Below are 18,976 nucleotides of genomic sequence, written 5' to 3'. Positions count from 1 at the left end.
TGGCAGCAGAGGGGCAGTCTGACCAAGTGGAAAATGCATATGAAGCAAAGATGGTGCATTGAATTCTTCAGAATGCAGAAAAAATGGCACTCACTGACATTCACTGATGCATGCTGAATGTTTATGGAGATCAAGGAGTGCTTGTGAGCACAGCGCGGTAGTAGGTGATGCATTTCAGCATTGGTGACAAAGGGTCACCTCTGCAGGGCAGGTTGTTCATGCATGCAGTCTCTTGTTCATCATGGGTGAAAATGCTTTGCTTAGCTAATGGTGGTGACTGTGCTTTGTAGCTGAGACTTTGCACTATCAAGTAGTGTTGTTGTGCTCTTTATATCTGTTGTAGTTTCTATGGAAATAAGTGGGAGGCATTACTTTTGCAGTGACAAACATAAGCGGCATTCCTCTTCATTCAGTGCAGCCCAGACAAGACAAAAGGTTGGACTCTCATGTCATAAACTGTTTTTTTTCCTACAAGGAGTTCAATTTGTCTTTCAGTAGAAATGAAAACAGGATGTTTTTACTGTGATCAGTGTATAGATTTGATTGTATATACTTACACACATATGTGCTTATATTCTTTATATATAAATACATTTAATCACGTTAGTTGGGTAATGAAAGATTTTTTTCTCTTATAAGATGCAAAACTTTGTACCAAAGAAGCAAGTCAGATCCTAAAATTTTGCTGTTACAGTTTTGTCACAACAATTAGACACAAGTACACAGTCTTCTCACATTATGAAGAGGCATTTTGGCTGCTTAGAGTTGAGCATCTTTGAAAATCTAGACTTGAATTACACAGTGAAGAGGAGCATGCAAAATCCCACCCCACCTCCCCATTTTATGCTTAGACGATTTCTGTCGTGATTTCCGAACTGATTCTTATCTGTAAGCATTTGGGTACATGGCAAAGGAGATGATTTAGAAGCACCTCTTGGATGTCTCTCAACAACAGATATTAAACAATGTCATTGTCTTTCTGATAGGGTGAAATATGGGTGAAAGCTTTTTTGACAGAGTGCAAAATGACATTTGAAAACATCTAGTTCTGGTAACACGGTGTCAAAAATTTAAATGGCAGCTTAGACAGAAGTCTTTTCTGTATTAACCAACCTCTACCTTGATAATTCAAGTAGTACTCACTGAATAAAGTAGAAAGACTGAATGTCCTGTCAGTAGCAGAGCTGTGTCTGTGGACAGCAGAGAAAACTGGATAGGAAGATTGGAGAATTTTTGGGAGGAAAGAGTGAAATTAGCTGAGGGACCGTGCTATGGAAGGCAGGAAGCTAGATATTTGTTCGAAGAAGGTGAGGGATCAGAAGGAATCTCCAAGATCCCAAGTTACTGAGGCAGGCCTGATATCAGAGTTCAGTGAATGAGCAGATCATTAAACAGGTCTACCCAAGTATCAGTCCAGCGGAGCAGCAGATCAACAGCTGTTGAATTTCTTACTTACATTGAACTTTATCAATAACTTCCTTGGCAACAACCTGCATGATATTGTAAGGAATATTTGGTCAAGGAGTGGACAGCAAAGAGTACTTTGAAACCATCTTTTGGCTGTACTGGATGGTGCTGTTTTTGCTGCGCAATGGTCAGATATTTTAAATGTTTCTCCCAGTCCCATTGGCTTGCTAGAAACATGTCTATCTTCCAGAAACGTTCTGAATGCTCATAATTCCATCTGAAATCTCTATTAGAATGGCCCTCAGTGTGTCTGGACTATGATTTCTTTAATCTGTGCAATAAAATATTGAACATAGCCAATATCTGATGCTCTATATTTTGTGCATGTATGTTCACTGAGCTCCTGTAGTTACTTGTATTCATGTGCACTTTGTAATGTTGCAAATGAAACCAAATGCCAGCTGGACAGGCTTTGAAATGCAACACAAAGCTGTGCAAACTGAATGTCTTTGAACACATAGATTAACCAAGAACATGAGCTTGTGCCCCTTCTCTCTTGTGAGCACCGAGCATCTGCTCCCTGTCACCCAGCAGGGGAGAGATCCTTCAGTGTCTCGGCATTATTATCCCTTCTCATTAAGAGCTGAAGCGAAGTTCTGGCACTACAGAGTGCTGTGCCCATTCATACACAGGAGATGTTAATATACCCTGGGGCGTGGTTTTTCAGCGTGAGGATCAATCACAATGAGGACAATCCTATAGGATGTGTCCCTACTAGCAGTTCAGACTGGCAGGAGCAGTGCTTGTTGCACATCTGTTCCTGGTTGCAGGTTCGGGCAGCCTCAGGGAGGCTTAATGCTACCCTGAACTTCACCTCCTGAATAAAGCTGAGAGCTTTCTTTGGTGGCTCAAAGAGGCACAGCCCACCTTCTACTGCTTTTTAAAAAGATGGTATGCTTCAGTGCCTTGTGTATAAGAGCAAATGTGATGAGTTCAGGGATGGCAGCAATACAAACTGCATAACTTTAATCTGCTAAGACAGTTCATTCAGTGGTGAAGGCAATGTAAAGAGATGACTTTGCCATTCTAAAAGTGTGAGGTTTTTTTCTGTCGTCTCTTCTCTCCTTCAGTTCCTAGCGTAGTGGTTGGAGCTATAGAGTAAATTATTTTGTACAGGAAAAAAAAAATCTTCACATTGACTAGATAGAATTAACTGAAAGTTTCTGATAACCAATAGCAGAAGGACACCAACTTTACAGATCTTTCGTCTAGCCAAGATCTTCCCCAGGATGAGTGCTCCTTTCTGCCAGCCCTTGCTTTCCTGCACACCACACACTCTGTGTGCAGAAGCACTTTGTGTGAGCAGCCTCCTAACTGATGGCTCTCACATTTCTCTTTAGTTTGACCAGTGGGGTCTTCCCTTGTTCCTTCTTGATTTCTCTACAGGATGAGATACATACAGTGACCAGTCCCCATAACTGAGTAATAATATCCACACACAAAAAGATAATATAGGAAAGAAGGAGAAGGATCAAGTACAAGGAGAACTGAACAGCAAAGACCTACTACTTACCTCTTGGCTTTTGTGCTGTGTAGCTCATGTTTTGCCACAACAGTGGCTGAGTTAGTTCCCTGGTGGTAAACCACTGAATTTGTTTAGAGGCAAAGATGAGATGTCCAAAAAAACTCAAAGGCTCAGCAAGGTTAATGAAAAAAAAAACAACAAAAAAAACAAATAAAATTGAGGGTCAGGAAGCAGTAACTGGATTTATTTCTGGCTTCTTTTCAGTCTCAGTGGCTTCCTCCCACTTCTACCTCTTAGCAAATATTTAATACAAGTGAAGGTGATACACATGTAGAAGGTGAGTTATGTGACATGCCTCTGTATTTACTTTCTGGTTGAAATTCAGAACTGGTTAGTAATGACAGGATCAACAATCTTTGTAAGACAGGTTTTATTCCTACAATATGAGCAGCATGGCCACTCGTGTGGGAAGCAATGAAGGAAGAGCACTGAGATTCTTTTTGTCAAACTTTTAATAAGTTTTGGTGTGGGTTTGACAAAATGCTAGTTTTTACTTCTTCCGCAGTTAAGAAAGCTCATGTCCTGTTCACCAGGCTAGTACAGACATTACTTAAAAATGAGCTAACAATTCTTTCCTGGAAAGGGGAGGGAGATTGCTGAGGTCTTCAGGAGGATTTTGCGCTGAAATCCCAGAAGAAAGAAATGGTTGCAGCTGGTAAGTTGTGTGGATAGTTTGTATTTCTAAAATTGCAACTCAAAATGAAGGCATTTCCTTTTCTATGTCTGTTCCATGTTAAATTATGCTTGAAATATCAATGACTGAGGAGTCATGTTTTACTTTCCTTCCTTTTTTGTTATGATTGTAGTTGATTATATATCCCGAGAAAACTATAATATCTTATATCTAACTGATACAAACAAATGGTTGAACTTCTGTGGGGAAAAAACCCCCTCTTTTTCAGGTCTGAATTAGCTTGCCTCTTCATCTTAGGAAGCCAAGTGTGTGTGCCAGAAAGTCTGCTTGTTTATCATAGAGGGTAGTAAAAGTTATTACCGACTTCTACAAGCAGTGCTGTTCTTCTAGTCTTGACAAGCTGTGATTCTTCTGCAATTTTTCTACTTTAGATCGTTCTGGAGATTGTGTAAGGAACCAACTTGCTCTTGGAAGTTCGCTATTGTTTCACTTTAAGATTTTAGAATGTCAGACAGGTTGAAAAATTGGCTCCTGTGAGCAGCTTTTGGCTTGCTGCCTCTCTGTTTCATCTGATGGTCCTTCTTTCCTGTATCAGACATCAAAGAGAACAGTAACTCCCAGTTCAGTTTATTGGTGAACTTATATGCTTTAAAGTAAATGGGTTCAGGTAAATGCTGGATCTTCCTTCTTGCCCTTTTTGAAGACTCGAGTGACCCTGGCTATCCTCTAGTCTTCAGGCATCTCCCCCATTCTCCAAGACCTCTCAAAGATGATAGAGAGCAGCTCAGCAATCACCTTCACCAGCTCTCTATGCACCCATGGATGCATCCCTTCGGGTCCCATGGCTTATGAACATTGGTGTTGCCTAGGCGCTCACAGACCACCTCTTCCCTGACTAAAAGAAGTCTCCGATTCCCCATACCGTCTCACTAACCTCCAGGGTCTGGGATTCCTGATGGAGAGCTTTTTCACTGGAGACAGAAGCAAAGAAGGCATTCAGTATCTCCACCTTCTCAGCATCCCCCGTTACCAGAACACCTCCCTCACTTAGTAGGGGTCCCACATTCTTCCTAGTCATCCTTTTACTGTTAACATACTTAAATAAGCCTTTTTTATTATCCTTTATTACTTTTGCCAGATAATGGCACATCTTTCTTTTCTGTGTTTTCTCTCTATTCAGTCCATTACGGAAAAGTTTTGAGACCAGCTGTCTTGTCCTATGTAAATGTGAGAAAACATTGAAGTTATTTTTAAAATTATATATCCAAGTTGTTACTGGCTGGATAAAAGAAAATGAATCAAGTTTTACTTAATGCTGCCATACATCATTAACCATTTGAGTGAGTGCTGTGGAGCTAATGTCTTTAAAAATCTCCTTCAGACAGTGTTCTTTCCTTGCCTGGAGGATATACCTATTTTCATATACTAGCTACTTTCATAGGTTTTAGTACCAAAAAAAAAAAAAAAGTATATATATTAGGCTGAATTAGCAAATCAAGTGCTCTTCGGTGACAGAACAGGTTGTAGCCTGTGGGAGACCCAATCATGCATTTGTGGATGTGTGGGTGACAGTTGTGGCAGGATCCATATGTGAATGACAGCAGAGAAGGAGCTGGTCTGCATGCAGAGGCCAACTGTTTGCCTTCCGACAGTTATAATACCATATATCTATTTCAATGCATATCTATTTCAGTGCTAAAATTTGGAGGGAACTTCTAAAAAGTGTCAACAGACAGTACAAGTCAACAGTCAGTACTAGTAGGAGTAACTGAGTAGGTTTGTGGATGAGTGGGTTTGTCATTATATCTTTTAGAGGCCAAATCTGATTCCAATCTAATGATATATAATGAAAGCAGATCTATTATGATAGCAGCTTTCATGGTGCAGTTGACAGTACACAGCCTTACAGCCTAGAAGTTCGCTAAGGTTGATTCTTTCCAACCTAAGCCATGGTAATTCAGACTCCCAAGAAGAAGATGAAATGTGAATTGAAGTCAAAATATTTCATTCAGATGCATTTAAAGTAATTTGTATTTCCCCAATTGATTGCCAAATTGCTAGGAAATTCTACTAGCAATACCTTATTCCCCCAGCTCTTTTCCTCCCCCACAAAAACTGCGCTAGAGTCAAGGCTGATAGGTGCAGTCTAAGAGAAGTATTTTTATATAAAATGCAAGCAAAACCTCATTCAAATGAAAACTCCAGTTTATGCTCCTATAAACAATTCTGACATCAAAATTAGTATTGTGTTTCTAAGAAACACTGTTTACTACAGTAACTGTGGAATTCAGTCTTGTAATGCTGGCTTTCTTAACTGAAGAAAGAAAAGAAGAATATGGTACAGATAATTGTTGTAACTTCTGGGGTAATAAATTGTTGTCTCCACTTGACAGCAACCAATAGGACCTTTACACAGTGTGATTATACATTTGTCTGCAAAGCTATTGCTTCAGCCCCATGACAAAAGGAGGAGAGTTGGCTTCATCTCTCTACTGCACATCCAAGGCATGACCAGTCTGGGTTAGTAATTCTCCTGGCATTAACAGAAGGCAAAGTTTAAAATCTTGTGGCAAAAGGGAAAAATAATTCTTAGGGTATCTTTCATACAGGAGCATCTGATATATTCTGAAATGCCTGTGGTGTGTAGGGGACCTGTACAGAAGAAATAATACAGCATTCTTCTACTCTGAAATCAGCAGAGAAGTAAGAAATAAGCAGCCAACTCATGCTGACCCTTAAAAGAAGGTGAGTCAGTTAATGATACCACAAAGTGGGAGTAGCTGGGAAAGGAGTTACAAAGGAAATGGAACCAGACTCTTACAGAATTATGCACAGAGAAAGGACAAAAAACAACAGCCAGAAGCTTTAACAAGGGAAATTCTGTCTGGATATAAAGAAAAAAATCCCCATGAGGATGATTAAGCACTGGGCAGGGTTGCCCAGAGGGACTGTGGAATTTCCCTCAGAGATATAAACTCAGTTGAATGATGCCCTGAACAAACCTATATAGTACTGAAATTAGCCCCACTTTGAGGAGCAGTGTGGGCTAGAAGAGGTCAATAAATAAATTTAGCAAACTGAACCCAAAGTGAACCATTTAGTAGCTGGTACGCTATTGAATGGTGTGAAACTGCTGCATGGGGAAGCTGCAAGTGCAGGCTGCTCTGTGTGGGAGCCAAAAGTGGTATCCAACAAGGCTCTCTCTGTACCCCAACAAAAAGAATAGGGCAGGTCTGGTGACAGCAATCAGATTCAGCTGAGAGTCCAGTGGACACCAATCAGTTCACTAACGGGAGGCAGGCCCAAGGTCATGCTGAGAACTCAGGTCAGCAGTTTGGGAAAATGATGAAAGAGGTACACGAGTGCACCAACATACAGGTAGCGTAGCTCAGTCAAGGAGCAATGTGAGGGCTTGAGCTTGGGTGTAGTCATGGAGGTGAAGGTGGGGAGGACCAAAATGTGATTTTAACATAATTCTGGTCATCTATGGTTATGGAGATGGACTTGAGCTGGTGCCCCTCTCCCCAGAAAAGAGAAATGAGAGTGGAAGAGGGATCTGAATGAACAGATAGCTGCAATTTAACAGAATGTGTTAATTTTTATCTGAAAAAAATTTTATTCAGTTTTTCAGAATTCATATTTCTTAAAGATTTTTTGGGTTTCAGACAATCTGTGGGTCAGAGAAGGGGAAGGTCTTATTGGACATATTCATTTTCCCTAGAGACCTGTGTTTTACAGCCAATTTTTTTGCTTTTTAGGAAGGAGGTACAGCAGCTGGCTCTAAACCAAAACTGCAAAGATATCTGATCCTCTCATTGCTCTGTTAATTACTTATTACTTTGAACTGAAAATAATAATTGCATATTTTATTTCCTTTTTCCTTTTGTCAGCTTTCTTGGTTTTGTCTTCTTGATAAAGTTTATTAAATATTTTATCAGGAAAGGAAGTCCCCTTGCATTATTTGTTCTGTCAATCTCTTTTTCATAGATTCGCAAATTCACTCCAAGGCAGCACTTTCCAAGATAATAGTGACATTTTGGTTCTCATTTCTTGTTTTTCCTGTCTATCTCTCCTCAGCAGCAATTTCAGATCTGTTTTGTTTGTGCTTCGCTGTGTGACCTGCAGATATGAAAACACCCCAATGCCCACTTCACTGTAAGGTCACCAGGAGACCCAAGGACTGTCTGCAGCACCTTGTTCACAGACCTTCTTATTTTACTGTGCTGAGTCGAGTAACCATGTGCTGCAGATACTTTTAAATAAAAAAAAGAAGAATTACTCTGTTAAAGATGAAGCCTGTAAAATAGAAAAAGTGACAACAAAAGCAATAATAATAGAGGGCAATTACAGTATGCCTTTGCACACGGAAGCACAGCTTTTCCTGCTGTCCTCTCTCTGTTGTAAACCAAAGAACAAAGATGAAAGAAAACCTGGTAAGAGTGAGTTGAAGCTGCATTTGCAGCTGGGTAGGATAGTACCATGTTCTGGGAGCTGATATTGGTGGGGCTTGCAGACTCTCAACCCCAAGCCCCAGGCACTGGCTGGGTAGGGGTCTGGCAGGGCACCGGGGCTCTTACCATATGTTGCTGGTTCTTTTTGAGCTATAATGGCCCTACCATTCTTTGTCTGGTACCACAGCATGTCTAATATGTGGCTGGCCATATCTGTAAAATTGCCTTAAAACAAGGGAAAAAAAAAACCACAACTGAGAAGTTGGGGAGTTGTCTGTTGCCTTCTGTAAGTGGATAGAGAGCAAGATAAAGGCAGACTGATTTGAGGAATTTGCTGTTTGCATGGATGATCTGATGAAATTCATTTTTTTGAATACATCCCAAATGTATGTGATTATTGTGTCTCTACTGATGCAGACATTTGTCTGTTTGAGTATTATCTTCAATCATGCATTCAAAGATACTTACACTAGTGGAATTATCATTACTGCTATAAAAAGAAATCTTTTTCTTAAAACAACTTGACTCACCACTCTATTAAGCTTCATTTGTTCTTATTTAGAAGCTAATTTTCAGGTACCTGTTTTCAATCCAAGCCAAAAGTTCTTTTAACATCGTTTTTTTCCAATTCAGCTTAAAATGATGCAAAGTGACAGAAGTAGACAAATTTCCAAATACTGTTTGTCATCCTATTTTTACTAATCTCTGCTTTTACCTGTTTTCCCCATGGCTGTTGGTCACTGTATCCATTGCTGTGGAGAGTTTTGTGGAACAGAATATGAGGTAATTTCAACACAGATAGTAGGTAGATTTACACAGTTCTGCATAGATATAGCCTTGAGAAGAAGCAGCCAAGATAGAAAAACTCATTCATTTTTCATATCAACTTTTTCAGGATTCTGTGGAGGGAAAAAGAAAGGGTCATATTCCATGCCAGGAAATTCTAAAAAGTGGTTGTGATTGCAGGACGTTGGCCTGAACTTGAGGTTTGCAAATGCTCCAGAGCGTTGGTCATTTTATACAAATGCCAGCACATTGACCTTGGTTCTGTGGCTGCAGGCACAAGGTCTATTTGGGACTGCAGAGGACTGTTTATTGCTTTGGGGATCAGTCTGATTTGTTTTACTGACATAAATTCTGTGTGAATTAGTGATGCATTTGGAGGCAGTGAGAGCAGGCAGTGAGACATGGTTCATGGCAGGAGATAGGACTGGAAGAGGAGCAGAATGTGACCCTCAGTTGTAGGACTCTCTAAAGAGTGGTCTTGTGAGAGTGGGCTTGCATGCAGGCAAGGAAAAGTAAGGAGAAAATGAGGGCGAAATATGTAAAGAATGGTTGTACACAGGAGGTAAGAAACTAAGACAGAAGTGAATCAACTGAGTAATTGAAAATAAACTTTATACTCCTTTGTCTGAAAAGAAGCATGAAAAGAATTCATGACATGATTTCCAGAAATATGTATTATTTATATGTAATAAATTAAGAGCTTGAACATATGTAGCATCTTGCAACACATAAAGACTGTTAGTGTCACAAGACAGTGCCTTTATCTGGTGATAGATTACTTGGAAATCACTGTTTCATCTGATCACCTTCTTTAGTGATTTAACCAGTGATTCTGAGTCATTTCAGGCAAGACAGATACCTGTTCATAAGATGAATTGTCTTTCATTTTTCAGGCTTCTGATTTAAGCCCCACTGGTGATTCCATGAAGAAAGGCAACAGCTCTTTTCTTAAGGAGCAACCTGTGTATTTGAGAGATTCCCAGGGAACTTCTTTAGTAATATTGTAGTTGCTTTAGTGTTCTGTGTTTTTCATGTACAGATCCTCTAAGAGTCTTCCAGTTTCCTCCTGGAGCTCTGCAGCCTTTTTTATATCTCACATTCCGGTTAAGAATAAAATGCTGATCAAGCTCTTAAGATTTATGTCAGAATGATTCCTCCCTTTTAATTCTGTTGAGGAAAATGGCTTGTCAGTGTTCTCTGTTTTGCTCTCCATTGCGTATCTCTCTGATCTGGCCTGTGCTTTGCAGCTCCTGAGCTAAGCAGAGTTGCAGTTCAGAGCTCTTTCCACCCATACCTGTCAAACTGAAAAACATTTTTGGAGTGCTGAACTTGGGAACTTTAATATTTTCTTAATCTTTTGTTGTTTTTTTTTTTTTTTTCTGGTTCAAAATGAGTCATCTCCTGAAACCCAACAACTTGACAATCACAATGAATAAGGAAAGCTATTTTCTTTTAGGTAGTTCTTTCAGAGAGTTTGAGATTATAAATGTGGCAAACCAAAGGATGGCTCTCCTCAGCCTGAAGGTGCAGCACTGTAGTTGGTACAATATCTTTGGCTTCTGTCTGATCGATGGCTGTTTTATGTTACTTCAGAAGATACATGGAAGAGTCCAGGTAAAGTAAACTGTCTGTCAATAGGCTCTGCCTCATTTGATAAAAGAACCACAACCAGTTTTGTGTGAAATTTACTGAGGCATGGTGATGATTTATGTGAGCACTGACTTCCAAAAGTGGGGAAATAGGTCCTATTATCAGGATGCACCAACTCATCACAGTGTCTGACAGGAACTGTCCTTGTCTTTTCCCTGCTCCTGGACTCTGACTGGGAACTTTTTGGGAGACTGATGGGGCCCAAAAGGCATTTATCTCCTTTTGTGGCAAAATATACTGTATCTTCTCTAGAGCGATCTGATATTAACCATAAATTTAGTCTCGGTTTATTATTTTAATAGCTGTCTTGAGCTTAACTACAGCATTCACCATCTTTTACATAATTGTTTTTTGAAGTGTGTGAGGAATGTGCTGAAGTTGAATATAATGCTAAAGGAAGAGTGATTCCAGGGCTGGAGACCAAAGCATGGTCAATGGCTGAAAGCACTTGCAAATAGTTCTGCAATGGCTGAAAACAATGTTGCTTTTTTTAATGAGCTCATTGTCTTAAAATAGATTACAGATATTTTATTTCTTAATAAATATTTCTTCTCAGAAAAAAAGACTTACAAGCAATTTCCCGTGAAGACACAAGAGGGAAGGAAAATGGGCACTCACTTGCCTAAACACAGTAACAGGGACCGATCCCACATATTTCAACTCTATTTGCTGGGCACACTCACACTTACTGCACTCATGTACTCATATTATTTTATTCTTATATATTTATATTTATATATTTATTATATATTTATATTTATTCTTACTTGTTAGTTCTCACTGAAAGGCATACTGATAATAGAAAATGGATTTTGCTAACTGGGAGAACAGTAGTAATTATTCCATAGACACATTGTTTTAAAATCACATTTAGATAAATTCATAACTAGAATGATTTTTTTTTTACAGCACAAAAGCTGTGCACTTAATGGTTGGATCATTGTATTTGTAATGGAAATAATTAACACTGCATTTTAGTGTCTGCCTTTGTATTAAGAACCAACAGGAAGAAAGAGTAGAGCCTATATGTATTTGAAAAAAGCAACAGGTGGTATAAGTATAAATTATTGTTTCCATCTTTTCTGACTGTGAGGTTCTGAAAGCATTGTGCAAATTAAGTCAAGTGATTTCCAAAACATGAGACACGCTATTTGTATATTACCATCAGAGGAAGCCATATATGTGGATTGATTGTGTACTATGAATAGCAGTAATAGCATTTACACAGCATTTCCAGCCATGAAACAAATACTAATTAAAATAAATTGCAAAGTCTTTCACACCATTTTCTATGCTTGAGAATAAAACTGCTCCACTGCCTTTCGGCAGATTAGGCAATGTACTTGAGGTACAGTATCCTGATTTTCTATATGTGACTGGAGTTTTATCACCATTACAGTGACATAAACCCTGGACTAACATCTTACACAGGCACAATCAAAGCCAGAATTTCTCCAGAATTTCTCCAGAATTTGGAGGATGATATTTCCTTTAGGAAAATACTGGTTTTTTTTAGTTTCCTGATCTATAATTGAATTATGTGATCCTGGAAACAAAGGTTTGTACCCAGCCCATCTTATAGATAGGGCAGTACTTTTAGTGGGAAGTGATGCAGTGCTGCCAATCACTTATCACTAAGATATCCAGATGTAACTTATTTATCAGTCTTTGTGCCAAATGCCTGGTTTCTCAGCTGTTCAGCCTCATATATCTGGTGCAGAGTGATTTCAGCAACCCTAATAGCTCTGATGAAGATAGACAGTAAAAGAATAATTTGGATGATTTTTAGGTTAATTTCTACTCCTGTCTGTCATCTCTTTCTTTTAAAAATTAATTCCTGTAACATCTAGAATAAGAAGGTGATGGTTTGAATATTGAGCAGTTGGACAGGAATCTGACTGAAGCAGATTCAATCACTGTGTGAATCATGTTGCAAAAGGCACTTTGCTTATTCTCCTTCAATACCAGCTCAAGCAAAGACACTATTAAATTATTTTGAATAATTTGCAATAGCTACATTTTGGAATCTCTCTGCATGCAGCACTGGGGTATCACTTTTTCCCAGTGCTCAGGTGTTGGCAAAAAAAGCCTTTTTTCAAAGATGCTCGTGGCCCAACTGGCTGTATTCATTTCATTTCAAAATCTAATCATTTCTGCTATTGCTCAGATTCATTGCAAAAGAACTGCCTGTTACCACTAGCATTTTAAAACAGAAAAATTCAATAAACTAATCATTGCCATTCCACAGTGTGGAGTTGTGAGCAGCGAATGAAGTGAGCATAAGAAATATGACCAACAGTAGAAGTGGGAACACATTTAAAACTAGCCCTGTTTTTTTTTCTCACTGCAGGAAAAGAAAGCTTTAGATGTTATGAGCAGCAAAACTGAGGGTGATGCATTATTTTTAGGAGTACATTTAATTCCTCTTCTTTGTTGTTATACTATCAAAGTCATTTCAAAATTTTTTCCTTAATTCCTTTCATTGTTCTGCTATTTCAGCAGCTGGCAACGTGATGCTGGTGAGTGAAGATAATTCTTAATATTTGCTAGTTATTCACCAGCTTTCATCAACATGAGGGCTTTTTGAACAGCCCTCTCATAGGTAAAGAGGAATTCTATTGACAAGATGAAGATAAATTTACTGACTAGCAGACTGGTAAATAAGAGAAATACTGTAACATGAAGATAGAGGTTTCTATGATAGCTGACCCACCTTGGATATATCCAGTGTTCACTGGTATTTCCAGTACTCTTCAGGAGTACTTCTGAATGACTAAACTCCAGCCAAATTCTTTGAGGCAGGGATCAGTATCTCTATTGACTCAACACTGTAAGTACTTATAAATGGCCAGTACACTGGGTATAAGTTAGGTAGCCCACAAAGAAAATATCTAACAGTGTTTGACAAGCAGGAGATGGTGACGTCTGCTCACGGTTACTGCAGCTGTTATGGACAACAAGTTTGGTTTGTGATGTGGTTGGCTGTAGAAGGAGCTAGGTAGGCTCATCCACAGGAGATGTGCCTGGATTGCTTCCTCCCACAGCAAGGTGATTGCACACATGTCAGCTCTTGTACTGGAAGAGCCTTGCTGCTGGTGAGGTACTGTAGGCCAAGTGTAGGAGATAAGCTTTATCTTCCCAAGAGTAAGATATGTCCCATGAAATATGGATTGGCCACATCCACACTGCAAATGGCCTCTTGTAACAGTAATAAAAAAAAGAAATGACATGATTTTGAGAGAAGGTCCCTTCTATCCCCAGGGAAATGGGTACTGAAATGGGTTACAACTCTGAACAGCATTATCATGTTGAGCACAGAGAACTGTATCTTCATTAGCAGTTTCCAAGGCTTGAGCGCAAGTTGTGGTGGGATTTATCTGACAAATGAAGGTGGGCTGTTAAAGGTCTAACCCTCTCCTTGTTCATTTGTCTCATGTGGTGCTGTATTCACTGTTTAGAGTGGGACAAAGCTGTACACTGTCCTTGCTTAGGACATCCTTCCTTCAAGTCACTGCCACCCATGAGCAGCACAGAGCAGTCTCTGGTGAATTCAATTTTATTCTTCTGCTCAGAAGCATGGTGATTTGCTTAACTCTGATAAGCATACTCAGCTGTATTCAGTCAGTTTCATATTGCAATCTTTCTGAGGCAAAGAGTCATCAGATCTCCACTGTGCCTCCAAATGCTCCAACCCCAAAGGGTAAAAGAGAGGATGACTAGCAGAAATAAGAGTATCTCCTTGGTAGCCTCTGCTCTCAGACAAGGTTGACTATGGTCTGCAGATAGGAAATGCTGCAATGTGCCTATGGCTCTCACATCAGCGCAACTCCACTGCTTGTCATGTGTTGTTGGCTAGCACTACAGTGATATTTGGGATGCTGGGAGAAATTCACGTATCTAACAAGCCATAGATCACTCTTAGTATAGGCATTAGAAAAGCTACTAAGTTATGTGAACATGCTGATGCTTAGAGCATATTTAACGGTGTTTCTCTCTCCCAAAATGCACATACTATGTAACTACTGAAAACAGATGGAGAGCTAATCCAAGAACTTAATTACCTTTGCTGTGAAAGTACTAATATTCTACAACTCTGTGTCATATGTTTATTGTGGAGCAGATGTTGAGCTTTGGAATATATATAGAATAAACTGCTTTCTGTTTATTTTCAGCATGGTATTTGTTGCTTGAGTCATTTGGGAAAATTAAGCTTGTGCCTACCAAATTCTTAGTGCACAGCAAGGTGCTCTGTAAGTTTTCTGTGGTTAATGGTGGTGTTGACTCCTTCATACTGCACTGCTTTAATGAGGCACTCATTCACAGTACCCAGTCCCAATGACACAAACTGGAGTCTCCCACTCCAAAATATAAAACAAAAATTGCTGCTGCCATTAAGGTCAAGCCCAGAGAATAGAATTGTTCAGCAGCAATTTTTGGTGTGTGGGTTTTATTTCTTGTTTGGCTGCTTTTTTGCCAAATGGTGTTAAAGCACAGTGTAGTTCAGTACCATGTCATTTATATGTCAGAGGTTTCAGCTGTAATTACTAGGAGATTTTCCAGATCGATATATTTAACATTATAAATTCTAGATGCTAATTAAAGCGTTTTTTTCTATTCCCATTGATTTCCTTTTTTGTTTGTTGTTGGTTTGTTTTTTTTTTTTCCTTTTTCCGTCATAGTCAGGAGGAACACTGTTGTACCCTGTCCCTGTCAAGCTCAGTTTGCCATGTTTTAGAGTGCTATCTAGAAACAGTACAAATGGCATGGCTATGCCATTGCATTTCCAGTGTGAAACAGTTTAAGGGTAAAGTAAGTTCTGATCATGTAAAAAATGATCAATCACTCTAGCTTGCTTGTTAGAGACAAAAATACACCAGTTAAAAGGAAGAAAGGCTTTTCTAGGTGCAGTCACTCAAAAATTCAACAATTCTTTCTCATACTCTGTAAGTTAAGAAAATTTCACTGAAAAGATTTGATTGCAGCGTGGAAAGAAAAGCATGAAAGATTAAAGTCACAGAAATGCAGGTTATTCACAGAATCATTGAATCACCAAGATTGGAAAAGACCCAGAGGATCACGCAGTCCAACCATTCACCCATCACTAACAGTTCTCACTAAACCATATCCCTCAACACAACATTCAAATGTTCTTTGAACACCTCCAGGGTTGGTGACTCCACCACCTCCCTGGGCAGCCCATTCCACTGCCTGACCACTCTTTCAGAGTAGTAGTATTTCCTAATGTCCAGCCTGAACCTCCCCTGGTGCATCTTGAAGCCATTCCCTCTAGTCCTGTCATTAGTTACATGAGAGAAGATGCTGACAACATGCTCACAACAACCTCCCTTCAGGTAGTTATAGAGAGCAATAAGGTCTCCCCTGAGCCTCCTCTTCTCCAGCTTGAACAATCCCAGCTCTTTCAGCCACTCCTCATAAGGCCTGTGCTCCAGACCCTTCACCAGCTTTGTTGCCCTTCTTAGAACATGCTCCAGGGCCTCAATGTCTTTCTTGCAGTGAGGGGCCCAAAACTGGACACAGTACTCAATGTGCGGCCTCACCAGTGCTGAGTACAGGGGGAGAAATTCCATACAGAGAAGGAAACAGCTGTGCTTGATCTGTGGCTTGGGGGGCTCCCAGCTTGCAGTTCTTTCCCAAACAGGGTCCCTGGTGATTCAGGGGCATTTCAAAGCAGTCAGATAAATTGTTATATCCCTACTCTCCATACAGCTTCTGTCTGTCCTCTGTTCTGTTGTGATCCTGTCTTTTCCAATTTTGGTGATTTGATGATTCTATTATAATGACTTAGGGTTTAGCATTCAAGAGTTTGAACTTATTTAATCACATTTTTTTAATGTACACATTGTGCTAGAGTAAATAAAAAGATGCAAGCATCAATGAATTAATACAACTCTCCATACTACTGCCAATATAAACTGAGCAACACATGAAGTACTTCACTATTCCAGTATAAAAAAGATCATAAAAAGGCATGAGACGTTCAAGTTGCTAATTAAGCCATGTGGGAATTTCTGAATACACTTTATATTGGACCAAAGTAAAAATAACTCATGGAAACTTATTTTCAGTGATATTTTAAGCTTCTCTAAGTTCAGCAACTATCACAGAATCACAGAATCAGAGTGACCCGGGTTGGAAGGGACCTCAAGGATCATGAAGCTCCAACCCCCCTGCCTGGCAGGGCCACCAAACTTTCACATTTACTAGATCAGGTTGCCCAGGGTCCCATCCAACCTGGTCTTGAACACCTCCAGGGAGGGACATCCACAACCTCTCTGGGCAGCCTGTTCCAGGACCTCACTAATCTCTCAGTAAAGAACTTCCCCCTAACATCCAACTAAAATCTTCCCTCTTTCAACTTAAAACCATTTCCCCTTGTCCTGCTAAACTATGATTTGAAGTGTACTGCTAAGTGTACATAAATCAGTTATTTAAGTGTCTGTGAACTGTTCAAGAGAAGTTCTTCAATCTGCGTGATTTAATAAAGTCACACTTGATCCAACATGTGTAAGAAAATAGAGTACTGGATTTTATGGATTACTGTTATTAGGATACGGAATTTGTTCTGCTGAAATCTTGTTAGCCACATAAAGTCATTATATAGCTATTAATACATAAATATATACATGAATACTTATATATACTTAAGTATATATGTGGTAAAAAAAGCTCTGCATGTGAACATACATATATATTTCTTTCCCTAGCATAGATATGATAACCAGAACTGCAGTAACATCTCTGATAACTGAATGCGTTTATTAACATGGCAGACCATTTTTGTACACAGCCTCTGTTTTGAATAAGAAAATCTCTGCATTTTTAAATTACATTAAAAATTAATGACATAACTGCACTATTAACCTTACAGCAAGAAGTCTCTTGAATTTGAGATGCACATTTCTCTGTGCATATTATTTGAATATATTGTAGAAGAAACATCTGAAAGCAGCAATTATCCTAAAATAACTACTAAAAAAAAAAACAAACCCCAAACCTTTTTTCTCCTGACTACCTTCCTAACTACAAAAGGCTTTTAAAATTGATGAGCATTCTTCATACCTTACTGAACACATACAAGGAATAACTGTCTAATAGCTTGCTGTCTCATAAGTTTTACTCTCTTTTTAGTAGTAGTGAAGTACATTATCTGATTCAGAGTGATTAGTCACCACTGTGACAGAACTGTATTTGACCCATCAAATAAAAGTAGTGTTGAACCAAATTGGTGCATAACAGCAGTGTCACAGCCAGTGGACAGCCACAACTGAAGGTAAGAAAACTCATGACAGTTACATTTTATTTTTAAGGAGTGATTTTCCCTCAAGTTGGAAATGTTTATGGGAATTTATGCTATGTGTTAAGTTGAATGTGGTGAAGATGCGCCTCAGGTTAGAGGGTCAGTTGGCAGAGCCAAGCTGGTCAGTGCTCGGCATTTGTCTGTTATTTCTGCTTCTCACATTCCCTTCACAGTTTAGTTTATATTTGAGAGGCTGCTATAAACATGTAAAAATGCACGTTAGTGGAGTGGTGCTGGTCCTTCTTCTGACATATGATGGGAACTCCACAGCCAACAGAGCTGTGGTGCAGGTGAGGGGAGAGCTGGCTCCATAAGAGAACAGGGACTCCTCCAGCCTTGTCACCTTCTTGGGCTTTTATGGCATTTGTTCCTGTGATGCTTTTATTCAGTAACAGTGGCGAGACTCTGGAACAAGTGACCAGAGAAGTGGTAGAAACTCCATCCTTGGAGACATTCAAGATCAGGCTGGATGGGCCTCTGAACAACCTGATCTAGCTGTAGGTGTCTGTTTGTTCCAGGGGTCTTGGACTAGATGATCTTTAAGGGTACCTTCTAACTCAAATGATTCTGTGATTCTGTGATTCATCCTTGTTCTCTTACATGTAAATTCAACTAACAAAAATGCAGACTGTGACAGGTATTGTGAAGATGTCACATAAGGAGGAATTAGATAAATGCAATGCAGGGCTATTTTTTGGATTTATAAGGCAAGGAGAACTGCTCTCTTTTGTGTCTGCATCTTAGATAGAGGCGAAGGCTGGAGTTCTTTTGCTATGAAAGACATTTACAAATGATGAAACCACCAAAAAATACAGAACAAAGCAACTCTTAAAATCATTAAAATGAAACACAGAAGGCCATAGAGCAGATAAAACATATCAAATATCATCTTAATAAGTAGTAAATGTTTGCTCTTTAATCAAATGCTAAATTAAAGAGGGATTCTGCCGTCGGCAGTGACAATATTGTGGAAACTCAGCCTGACTTTACCCTTTGTAAGGAGGGCACATTGTTTGAGTTGTGCATGTAGGTCAGACAAATATTACAGATGCCTAGGGCAAATCCCTTCGTTGTACTAATTCCTACAGAGCAGCTCACAAAGTACAAAGCAGACTGTAGAGTTATTTTAAATTTCACTCTTCCTA

This window comes from Coturnix japonica, chromosome 4 (genome assembly GCF_054131305.1).
Source record: "Coturnix japonica strain WE chromosome 4, WE-NBRP24, whole genome shotgun sequence".
Taxonomy (NCBI): Eukaryota; Metazoa; Chordata; class Aves; order Galliformes; family Phasianidae; genus Coturnix; species Coturnix japonica.
This window is presented reverse-complemented; position numbering follows the sequence as displayed.